Source organism: Halichoeres trimaculatus, unplaced genomic scaffold (genome assembly GCF_033239565.1).
Source record: "Halichoeres trimaculatus isolate MK-OKI-2021-1 unplaced genomic scaffold, fHalTri1.1 fHalTri1_scaffold_9, whole genome shotgun sequence".
Taxonomy (NCBI): Eukaryota; Metazoa; Chordata; class Actinopteri; order Labriformes; family Labridae; genus Halichoeres; species Halichoeres trimaculatus.
In genome coordinates this window covers 26,075,656-26,088,560 of record NW_027437188.1, presented here as the reverse complement: position 1 = coordinate 26,088,560, position 12,905 = coordinate 26,075,656, and the positions used below count along the sequence as shown (strand labels likewise).

Genomic DNA, 12,905 nt, shown 5'->3' with positions numbered 1-12,905 from the left:
GATTCTAATCAAGATTGTTGCTTTGGCAATTAAATCTGACAGAGGAAAGTCGCAGCTATTCCTCTGTTGTTGTTATTCCTGAGAAAAGAAAGAAAAGGAGGTGCGGGGGTGTTTTTTCCCCCCCTTCATCTACAAAAGCTTCAATTAACTGTGATTGCTCCATGTGCACCTTTTAGTCGTGCAATGGGGAGCCGGAGCAGAAATTGTTTCTCCCTCGGCTGTTTTAACATATATACAGTGCTGCAACAGTTTAAACGACTTTAAATGACTTTCGGCTGGTTACAACTTTCTCACTTTGGTTCTTTCTTCTCCTGCAGAGTTTACTTTTGTACCTGTAAAATCAATGCTGCTCAAATCGAGGTGTGCTTGAAACCACTGTACCAGACTCTCTTTAAACTTGCTGCTGCTACTCCCGTGTTCACATTTCTTCGGTATTTATGTGATGTCGGCTAGTAAAATTGCCAGATAAAGATGAGGGAAGTCTGTAAATGCAGCTAAGTGCAGCACCATTTCTGAAGTCAGTCACTGGAATAAACTTGTTGACTTTCCTGTCTGCCAAAGCCCATTTTACAGTATGAGTGATACCGAGCATTTACAGATTGGAAAATGTTGTACATAAAGCTATCCAACAAGCTAAAGAGTGAGCCGTCTTAAAAGTGTGTTTTTCTGCTGTAAAAAAAGCTGTAAAAGCATTTTTAATTCATTAAATTACTACACATAGAGGATCCTATCACAACAATTAACTACCGTAAATTCTGGAATATAAGTCTCATGGCTGTATGAGACTCAGTCAGTTTTGTCCTAAACAGAAAAATGTTTAAGCTGCTGAGTGAAGTATTCATCCCCCCTGCTTTCTTAAAATGCATGATTAGAGACTGATGGGGGAGAAAAGCTGTTATATTGTTGCGCTGCTGGACTCCTCTTCCTCACACATCCAGCATGCTTTGGTAGCAAAGCGGTCATTTGCTTCATCACAAACCAAGCAGCAAAATACCTCATTCAGCATTTTAAATTGGTCCATTGATTGCACTGGCATAAAGGACATGGCTTACTTTTTGGATGACAAAAAAAAGTAATAGAAGTGTGTCCAATATACTAAATTTTTAGCATCTAGCTAGCACAATCTTAATGAGGTGGAGGCATTAACAGCTCTGTGTTAATATTCAGCATGATATGCACATTAATGACTAAACAAGTCTGAATTATGAATATGAAATGAAATAAAACACAAAAGACAGGTTCTGATCACATTTTTTTTTTTTTTGGGGGGGGGGGGGGGGGGCAATACTTTCATTTTTATGACTTAATTTTCAAAACTCACTAGCCTTGTTGTACAATTAGCAATAAATGTTTTGTAACTGTTGTGAGCTTGTTTTACGGCTAGTGAGGGGTTTGCTATATTTACAGGACACAAGGCTTTAACCTCAGTGTTTCAAAATACTAGGATTTAAAAAACATAAAAAATAGTTAATAGGGTCGTATTATGATGCCTCTCAAAGATTCTGGTGGTACCTTTGTGCAGGAACAAAAGTGATAGTAATAAAGTTCTGGCGTTTGAATTGTGTAGATTTATTGCTGTTACTTACAGAGGCTATGGGCATAATTCACGTCACTTGTTTGTGACTTTTTAACGCCACAGTGAAAAGAGACGATGGACAAACATCTAAAAAATAACTTTCAATGGCATGCCACCTTAGGGTACCCTTGGTTGACTGCCTCCCCCTGGCTAACCTTAGATAATTTGGCTGAGTCCAAGTAGCTAGTTTGCTAGGTTAATAAAAGCTAGCCCAATAGTGTTTGTTTGATGGGGTCATGGCTACAAATATCAGTCTTTCTAATGTCTTTATTTTTTCAAATTGACAACTTTTTGGTGTAAAATGCTACATATGGTTTAGAGCAGTGAATTTAATCCTATCAGTGTTTAAACTACATAATATGCCCTTGAATGAGCGATGACTCATCAAACAGGAAACTTAATGAAGGCAGTTGTGTCCATAGGCCGAGAAAACGACCCAGTCACCGAAACTTTTCTTTGCAAATGCCAGGAGACGTCTCCGTGTCTAAAATTACAAAGTCATCCCAAAGTGAGTCACCAACATACAGAGCCCTTTAAATACCTAAGTCCTTTACTTTGAAGGTGGTAAAAGTTAATATTTATAGGCAGTGAGCTACAGAACCAGTGCAGCTGTCACTAATGAACTGAAAAAGGTGGGGCTAATTAAAAGTAATGAACTGTGGTGAGATATCTGTGTACCACCCACATATAAGCTTTAGCTTTATGGTTAACAGGAGACAGCTGTGTTATTAGATTGTATTTTACCTGGAATTTGTTTCTACCTTATCTCACCGTTACAGTGTTTCAGATGTTCCTTCGAGGCACTTTTGTCTTTTCTATTTTCTTTAGTGATTTATTGGCTTGATTAAGCTTTGAGGTTAACACAGATGCATTTTTGAAGAGTGACAAACACACAATACATTATGTAACAACTTTATGTAACACATCGACAACAGCCCATTAGTTATTGTATAGAACTCAGAGTGCAAAATGCTCAGAAATGATCTATATTCAGCAATCAGTGTTCATTCAGTTCAGTCAATGCATCTAATAGCTTTTAGAAAAAACATACATGGAGGAAAGTGTTACCTTGTACAGTGTAGATAAGTTATTGGAGGTATAAAAGTGATGAGTACAGAGCAGGAAATCATCCGTGAAGAATAGGCAGGTAAAATATTCAGCTGGATTTCCCCTGTTTTAAATTTTCTCCTGCACAGGGGCTTTGGGCGTAAAGGGATTGTTCCACTGCTGCAGAAATATCAAATCATTTGTATTGAGTCTTGGCTGAATCAAAGATTGAACTATAAATTGAACCTTTTTATGATTGTGACACTATTACAACTGGTGCCGTATGGCCCCAAATGTTATTTGTGCTTGCACATTAAGGTGTGACCGTTTATTTCTCTCTGCAGACTGCTTTGAAGTGAAACCTGTGAGGAGCTTCCAAAACGACTCGACATTCTGGTGAGTTCCCAAATTGAAATTAAACCCTCTTCACATTTACATAATATACTACCAGACATTACCCATCCAGACTGAGAGCATGAGCTGAAAGCGATGGGGCAAGGGGAGAGAAGGGAAGAGAAAATGATGTTTCTGTCCTCTGACTCTATCGATCAGTCATTTTTATTCCTCAGAGTCGGTGTGTTTGACTCACCAATGCATGCTCATTCTCACTGCACCGAACACAAGGGCAAATCCCAGGGTTTTACCCGCTTTTATCCCTTTTTCTCCTGCATATTTTTACTCAAATTAAGACCCAGAGGAATGCAGAAACTCTGCATCTCTCTCTTTCCTCCCCTTTCTGTCACATGCAGATTAAAACCACATGTTCAAACACAGACAGAGGGAGAGAAAGAGAGGGCTTGTGACACTGTTAGCCATCCTCACACATGGCCAGGGTTGGGCTGGCGCCACGGCTGTTTGCCTCATAGCCTGCGCAATGGGAGTCGGCTCCATTATCAGAGCCGCTGCCTCGCCACCCTGCAGCAAACCCAGCATCCTCTGCTCCTGCAGATTTAATTTCTTATCTCAATAGGGAAAACAGCCCCTCTGATGAACAGCTGAAAACACCCAGGGCTGCTGTGAACACGGATTCAGCATACATATAATAGATGATATGATAAACTGGCGAACAGGCATAGCGCTGATATTTCTCACAGGAATTTGTGGTTGGTCACAGATATTTACAGGAATTTGCTTCGTACTGTAAATAATAATGTGTGGAAGGAAGGCCTTCTTCACCATTAATCCAGCGGGGCAGCAAATTATTTATGGAGCTGCCTTCATGGACGCGTAAGGCTTTCAACAGAATCCCTATAGAAGGTGAATATCTGGTGCTGTTGAGTCTGTGTCTTAAGTTGTCTCTTTGTTTGCAGAGAGATAAAAGAAGCACTTGAACTTCTTTCCTCTCACATGACATAAACTCATTGTGAACCTGCAGTGTCACATGTAGGCTCCAATTGTTGAGCGTCTTGCAAGAGCATATTATCACCTCTGACAACAGACTCACAATTTATTTTTAATGACATGTTTTTTTACAAATGTCTCGGTGCCAGAAAACCCCAAGCTTTGTACTGTGACATTGCTTTGTTTCTCTGTACCCCCCAATGTTTTCCCATTTGCTTTGTTTTTGACAACCCGCAAATTTTATTTCTTGCTCCATTCGCCAAGAAGCCCGATGGAAAAGGTTTGACTTGTTGAGGCTTTCCCAGACCTTTACTAACAGCTTCATCAACGTCACAAAAAGCCATTTCGGTGGTAATTGTGTGTTAGCTTTCCCAAGCCGTAACGCTGAAGTTATTGCGTGAGTACTCCGAACACATCCTGGCTGATTTAGTTTTCTGTGTTTCACAGTAATCATCAGTCAGGGCTGCACTCGGTGCAGTATCTCATCTGTGGCCTAACAGTTCAAGGATAATTCATTACAATCATTAAAATTTCAACATCTGTCTCCTCTCCTTGATAGATGTTCCTTTAAACGCCCTTTTCTGTAAAACAGTCTGAGCACAAATCTTTTAATTTATGCATAACAGACTCACACTGCTGTTTTTGCAGAAATAATAAAACATGTTGAATATTTAAAGAAAAGTTCACTTGATGCTGCACAGACACAGTAAAAAATCCGGTCCAGATGCATCATCACACAGCGGGCATGGCAACTAAACTTTGCAGATTTGGAACCTGGTACTTCTCAGGTGGTTGGGATTTACATAATGTGGCACCCTGAGGGCACATTGATTTTTTTTATTTTATTTATTTATTTATGTATTTATTTATTTTTTCTTTGAACAGGGGGGTCCTGCAGGATGTCTTTTCTACACAAGGCTAATGTCTGGCTTCAGCATTGCATCAAGGAGCACACAAAGTGTCTCTATCAGCTGATTTGGTTATTAGGTCCAAACAGAAAGTTAATAACCCCTAGTTTGAGCTGTAAGGGGACTTTTAAAGGCCAGAATATGAGATTAGCCATATCTCTCCTCTCTGAAAGCAGATGAAAGGGTTTGAAAAGCTGCTTATGTTTAAAAGAAATGAGCAAAGAGTTATCAGTGAGGGCAGCTTGGATGAATATGCTTCTTAAGATCCTTTAAAAGAGATTAAGCAGGTATTTTGATATTTTGATCAAGGTTTTAGCATATTATCCACACAGGGAGGTATAGTTTATGAAATTAAGCACAAGTTGCCAACATGGTCATGAGATTATTAATTACCCTTATGTTCGTAGAGAAGGTGATGGGGCTGTCTTTTGGTGGAACTGAGTGTGGGAAAGGAGTTTGACATTTTTGATATCTCATTACACGTTGGGGTCCAGGTGACAGCGTTTTCATTAGCTTTCCTCTTAAAGCTGCTCCATACAAAGAGACTGCACAGCACAGAGCTCCACACAAGCCCCGACACTGATTCATGGCTCACTATAGTCTAGTTCATACATTTGTTATTGTCATCATATGTCCTTGTTGAACAAATGTGTCTGCGTTATAGAGCACTTTTTAAATAGGGAAAAAAAGCCATTTGAAAAACATCACGACACAAAGCTAGCCGACAGGTCTACTGAGCACAGTGTGAGCAGCTCTAAAAAAGACTTTTCAGTGTTGAAGCTGTCTAATTCAAAATGTTTCCTCTCTTTATTTAGAAGAAATAACTGAGTTTTCAAAGCAATTAATTGATTTCTTCAAGCTTTAACTGCAACGGTGTAAAACACCTTCGTGAGCGTTTGTTCTACAAAATAAAAGTCCTCCTAATTGCGCGACCCTGCATTATTCGTATTGTCTCAAACTGTGTGCTGACAGCTACACTGCGAGAACAGTAAACACAAAGTGAAAGTGCATCTAATAGGAGAGTAAATAAATAAAAAAATAACGTGTAATTTAATTAGAGCGGATGCTCTGGGATGCTGTTGAAATGCTTATTTAACAGTTCTCCTTCCCCTAAGTTTGACAGAGGCTTCATTAGCATCACCTCAGGTTGTAAAGCACCTGATGTTTGCTCTATATACACTGCAAGAAAATCAATACTATAATGCTTCATAACAACCAAGCAGCCAGAAGCATTAGATCTAAAAAATGACTGATCACAAGCAGCAGTGGAGAGAATAAAGTCTTCATACATGTTAGAAATTCAACATCTGTTACGACGTAAAACTCAGCTGAGCATTGTGGCCCTAACTCTTTGAAAAGGCGCTTCTCTTGCTATAAAGCAAACTAGTCAACATAATTCAGTAACCACAGAGCTCTTACATGAGTAATTTCCCTCCTCAGTGGCACATTCATGCACGCTAAATGTATAAACACACCAAAGTATAGATTTTGCCCTCCTTTTGAAATTAGACTCTTCATGCAAATGGCTGTTTTGATGTTTTTTTGTTGGCATCTGCTGCTTTTCTCAGGGCGCTATAATTAAACAGGAGGAGGCCGCAACCCCTTCTCTACTCCATGGCAGTTTGAGGAATGGCTGTTGCAAAATGCGCTGTGTCAAAGCAATGCAAGTTGAGAAACAGCGAAAAACTCACACAAGCATACCCACACACGCACAGACACACACACAAACACATACACATGGAGGATCGATCAATTTTTTTGAGTGCTTCTATCTGGAAAATTGTGAATAAATCTTCATAACTTTAGCACGGCTGTCCAAAAGTGCATCAAAAAATGAGTGTGTGGAAAAGTTTCTCAACAGAATCACATTTTATTTTGAATTTATTACTAACTATTTTGCATTTATTACAAACTATTTTCCTGAAAACCAAACCTTATGAAGACATATTGCTCGTGGCTCGACGACTGGAGAACACATCGACCTGAATTGATCCTTTTGCTGGAATGGCCCAAATCGCAACACTGCAATAAAAAAAAGAAAAGAAAGAAAGAAAAAAAAACACTTAAGTTCAACATTAAATCTGGTTAAATCCACTTGAAACACCTTGAGTCTCTAAGTGTATCAAAAGATTAATAATCCATACGGATTACAGAAAGCATTTTTCCACTCCCACCCCACTGTCACCGCTCAGGTTTACACCCCAGGCACATACCCTGATCTGACAACATCTTCAGGATAACCCTCGTGTGTCATCATTAAAGAGCACCGAGCCGGGCACTTTGTCAGAGTTTGCAGTCAGGTGAAGAGGTACAAAAGAGGGCAGAGAATAGATCTCTTTGATGAACAACAGATTATGATTGAGAGGTGAGTAAACTTACCTCTCATTCCCTGCCCACATGTGCAGTGTAGGAGACTTACCATCTCAGACAGCAGCAAATAACCGTCTGATTCCACAGACGGTCTGCAAATGGGATGTAATCCCTTTGGATCTCTGATGAAAAAAACTACAGCGAAATATACATCTGTTCACTGCATTTTAAATTTAACATAAAAAGACATATGGTTACATAAAAGATCAAATAAATATGCTAATTCTGCTTCACTCTATGGGCATTATTTGTTTGTACAGATTCATTTTGGCTGTCAACATTCATTTACATCCCAAAGACAGGCCTCCTTTAGCCGTCTTGTGTTTGAATAATCAGAGGATCAGCTTCTTTTAGCCCATTGTTGTAATGCGACGTGTAAAAATCTGACATAGAAATTCCCTCTGAGCACCATGACTTGATGCCTCTACCTGACAGAATCTCCTTCAGCAGTCTTGCTTTTCCTCAGTTTTAGTCAGCCCACATGTGACGAATGTGGCTCCAAATTTAGAAACCTCACTGACAACTTCTTCGCTTTCAGGTGAGATAACATGCAGAGGCTCACAGATGAGGGTTTATGTAACATACCTGAGCATGCTTAATAAAAGGGATAGAGCAGAATATTCAGGCTTCTCTGGCAGATGGGAGGCTCCAAAATCATAGGAAATAAGTATCTGCTTAAAACAGTTAAATACCTGGAGGACTGACGGCCTAAAAGGATCACAGTTTTTCACGGGAAGAGGAAAACATAAAAAAAAAAAAAACACAGCACATTTTGAATATTTTGATGAAACACTTTTTTCTGTATCAGTTCAATCACGCTGTAATCCTTTTAGATGGATCTTTCAATCCCTCAAGGGGACCTGACCCTGCTGTTGGATTTACCATTGGTACAGATTACATGTGTCAAATGATTTTCTACTTATATAAATTTAGTGTTACGCCTACATCTGGACTATAAAGGCTGCAGAATTATATTATTTAAATATGGTTTAATACAATAAGCAATCACTGGCTAATACATGAAATTATGGTTCTGACTGTATCTGATAATGTATCCCACTGCAGACAATGAAGATGATCTTTGTGGATGGCAGTCATCCTTAGCTATTGTGAACATGTTGCATTTTTAAAATGCATCATACAAAAATGTAACAGGGGTTGTGCCCAAAACCACTCATTCATTCCCTATTCACAGCATAGCAAATTAAATGTAATGGACTATATTATAGTGACCACTTATTCAACTAAATTAAAACAACATTTTGGACATTACTCCCTCGCTTGCCAGCCGCTGACAGTGACGTAATCACTCTCACATTGTTCATGAACAGCTGGGGACTTACAGTTATAATTTTTCTCAAACACTGCAAAACAGCATGGATTTCAGGAATAACTAATACTGTACCCAACGCATATTTCCTCAACAGCCAAATAAAATAGAAATGTATTACATGTTGTTTTTAAATAAATAAACCATATATTTGCGCAGCAACTTGTGCTGTGTTTGAGAATTACAATGTCTAGTGAATGCATCACCCGGGATTTATGGTTCAGCAGCCAATGTCTGTGTTGTTTGTTTTTCTGCTCTTTGTTATAAGACATGCTTGTCTGAAAATTAAATAAGGTGCTTTGACAGTTTGCAGTGTTGTTTCATGTAATCAGTAATCAGCCATTTCTTCTGTTTGAACTGTATTGAATGATGGTATGTATTGCTCACATAGTGAGTATCGCTAATACACTACTTTCCAAAATGCATCGTTGGATCTATTGAGTGGACTTTATAGTGTATGACCATGCTCACTCAGATTTTGGACAGCACTGAAAAATGGGCGTATTCACTGTACAGCAAATAGGGAGTGATTTCAGACACAGCCAGAGATTCACACCATGCCATGGTACTCCTTTTTAGCATTTAGCTTCTGGTAGGTAATGGTGGGCACGTTGAATACAGAACTGGAAAAACATGTCTACCACAAAACAAAATATTTTCTTCTTTTCCAGTTCCTTTTCTCTGCTGAGTGTAGCGTCATTTTCATGCCAGGAATTGTTAATCACGTGGTTATCACTGCAATCTCTGCGTGAATAATCAAATCCCAGTAGTAGCAGTTTTGCACTTTAAATACCAGGAGCTCCTGTTCATCCGTGTGTGTCCAGGCAGAAGTTAGAAATATTCGTTAATCTTGATCCCAACAACCTTCCCAAGCTAATGGGCCTGATATTTAAACACCTGAAGTCTACCTGTGCTCTGAGATTTCAGTCTAGAGTGTGACTCAGCTAACTTGGTAATGGGGACAAACAATCTGTCCATTCATTTATTTTTAAATCAGGTTAAGTTCAGGTAGAGAAACATCAATAATGTAATGATTTCCTACAAAGCATACATACCAGCCTGTGTGAACTATATACTTGAAGGTCATTCTGCATTACTTCACCAAAGCTCTTGGGACAATGAAGTCTCTTTGATAATCACAGCATTTTTTCAGTCTAACAACATTTTTGGTTTGCTTTTCCACATAAATTCTAAACTTTTGAATTGGAGCTGATACATATGGTGTTTATCAGACAGCAGCTATTAAAAAGAACACTAAAAGGAGGTGAGGATTGTGCATTTGATGTAAGAGGATTCTGATACAGTTGCAAATGCAGGTAATACCATCAAGAGGACCAGTCACAGGGCTTGCAATCTACATTGTTTCGACAGGCCATTATTTTCAGGTGAATGTGCACATAAGGCGTCCCTTTTCAGCTTTTAGTGTTGTGTTGGTATAAATCAGGCTTTGAAACTACAGAAACATCACTAAAAAGTCATGAACATTTTAAAACAACATTTTTTATATTGTCTGGTAGAATGTGGCTGATCAAGAATGACTCAGAACAATGAGGTGTGACTTTACACTTCGGTATCCCTACATCCTAGAAATTAGGACCACTACCTGGAAATGGCAACTAATCAGTTATGACGCATGTTTATCACTTCCACTGACCTTTCCTGTGTTACCTTGGCATCACTGGAAACTCACATCGTGCATCATTAGTAAGGTTTTTCTGGTAAATATAGAATTTCTGACGCATTCATGGGGTTGTCAAGAAGTACTGACACTTGATGGTTCACTAGCAGGGACAATACCAACACCATCACCATACCATCTGACAGGGATTTATTGATTTAATTGGAGTAGAGACTCTGATAGGAGGTTGGAGTTTTTGCTTTTGCCTTTCTGGGGAATCTTAGGGGATCTGTCTGAAAGAAATAGAAGAAAAGATTTGGGAGGGAGAAATTAAAGAGCAAAGGAAGAGGCATAATAGAGGCATGGTAGCTCTTTTTAGATTTTACTGTAAGCCTCCTTTAAAGCAGTGTTTCTCAAGTTGTTTCAGACCAAGCACCAAGATCCGGAATATGAAAAATGTACTGGGTCATCATAATTTTCAACACTGTCAGGTAACAAATTATTGTACAAACCTGCAACCAAATTGTAGCAGACAGTCTGCTGAAAGGGAGTATAACATTAAAGTAGGACTTAAGTGTTGGTGACAATCACAATATGCTGAGTGCTGAGTGCTTTTCTTGTTGTTATTGTTGCTGTTGCTATTGTTGTTTTAATGTTCCATAAAATGAAACACAATCTACTCAAGGTTGTGGCTGACCACCAGGGGGGCGCTACCACTGCTTGACAAATACTGCTTTAAAGAGGGGCAGAGGTTTCGCTGTGTTTACAGTCAATCTGGGTTTTCTGGTCAAGAAAAATAGTGGAATGATGATCAAAAATTTGTACAAGAAAATTAAGTTTTTTAATCTCATTTTATGCGTGTTAAGAGAAGCTTTTTAACATCGGGGCTCAACATTTAAGGTTTGATTGATTCTGAATCAAAAAGATGTAAATTTGACAGATTGCATAAGGCTTGCATAAGAAATTATTTAACGCCGTCCCTGGGCAGTCTATGTTATTCATCGCAGTACAAAAAGCCAACAAAACAACATCAAAGCACAAAGGACGCAGCAGCTCAATCCAGTAAAACCATCAGGAGACAGATACAGAAAGGCATGCACAGCAATCACACAATCACTGGACTAAACATCACAAATCAGCACAGATTGAAGTCTTTGTGTCTGCTACACTTGTACAGAAAAACACTAAAAGGTTGCCCATTGTTGTTTGTTCCAGCGCTCTTATTAGCTATTCTCTCTGTTCTGTGTAACAAGAAAAGCTCAGATAGTAAATTGAGCTCTGTGCTGCCATTGACATGAGATCCTGGGTTTAGATGAAAACCACAGAGGAATAAAATATGTTTCCACGCATAGATTAAGGCGTGGCAACAGAGAAGAAAGCAGCTTCTGATTTTCAACTGTATATACCACATATATTGTATATTTTTGGTCCCATGTTGGATCCACTGCAGAGGAGATAATGAATGTGCTGTCAGAGTTTTGGAAAGAAAAGGCAAACAGCCTCTCAGTATGACGCCGTACTAAAGTGCCATGTTCAACGGTTCATGCTGTGACTTTCTCTGGAGGATTTTGTCAGTGAGACCTGGCATCTCTTGAGACTGACGTAGCAGGACGTCCCGAGTTTCATCAAGATGGGAGTTACTAGATAAGAGAGCACGATGAAGAGCTGCTTTCTGATCCAAAACACCCACAAAGTGACTTTATTTGTAATTTTGTAAACAGGACAGAAAACACAGACAGCTCATCAGTTACTCCTGCGTGTCAGCTGTTTTACAGATCAAGGTGAAGAATAAATCTAATGTAAAATGTAATGAGCAAACAAGACAGGGTGAGACAAAGCAGAGCAGCAATTCATGACAGACATCATGTTCCCTTTGTTTGAAATGAAGCTCGCCTGATTGTGCAGCACGAGAAGAAGAGTCATAAATTATTCAGGTGCTCCCCATTGGCCGCCCACTTACAGCCGCTCACTCGCCTCTGACTGGACGTATTGCTCTTCTTCTTCTGTATTCCTCAGTGATCCGCCAGCTTTAAAATGGCAGCAAAATACATGTGACCTCTGAGTAGAACTTGCCTCCACTTTAATGCTTAATTTATTCATTAGCCATGCCTGTATTGGATATGCATTGCAAGGCTTGCGATCGTAAATACTCTGGGATACCAAAACGACTGTGAAGGAGAGGGATTATTACAGCTGTATGTAAATAACGTGAAATATGTGCTGTTTCCCCTCACACAGACAGAGGTAAGGGTGGAGTAACAGTGGTCACAGACGTGAGTGCTGTTTGCTGTATTGTTGCCCATGAAGGACATCTGTCTGCACATAGCGTGTCATATTTCCACTCTGCTGTTCCTTCATTCATGCTGATGTGAGGTCTGCTGCTGGGGAAAAAAGAGTAAAGATGGTTGAATGCCCTCTCTGTGAAGCATTTTTTATGCTTTAAATGCTCACATCTCCATGACTGGCTGTCTATAGTGTGAGAGGAGCTCAGTCAGTTTCTGCCGATGTATGGTCGTGACATTGGAAAATTGGAAATAGATTTTGGCGGGGCACCAGATCCTGCAGTCCCCACAGATTTTAAAACAGTAGGTTTAAGGTTTAATATTCTTTATGCTGTTGGGGAATTAAACCTTATTTTTCATTATCTTTTGGTTGATTGAAAACTATTGTACATAAAACCGGTATAACCCCACTCTATAGCTGGCCCTACTGTTT

At 39.3% G+C, this 12,905-nt stretch overlaps 1 protein-coding gene across 2 annotated transcripts in view; it reads left to right on the top strand.

The window, feature by feature from the left end:
• Nucleotides 1-12,905, top strand: part of lrfn1 (leucine rich repeat and fibronectin type III domain containing 1) — a 238,109-nt gene that overhangs the window by 168,735 nt on the left and 56,469 nt on the right. For both annotated transcript variants that reach the window (XM_074680206.1, XM_074680205.1), the window contains one exon: nt 2,968-3,019. The gene's annotated coding sequence lies outside the window, so the exon portion shown is untranslated. The remainder of the gene's footprint in view (nt 1-2,967; nt 3,020-12,905) is intronic.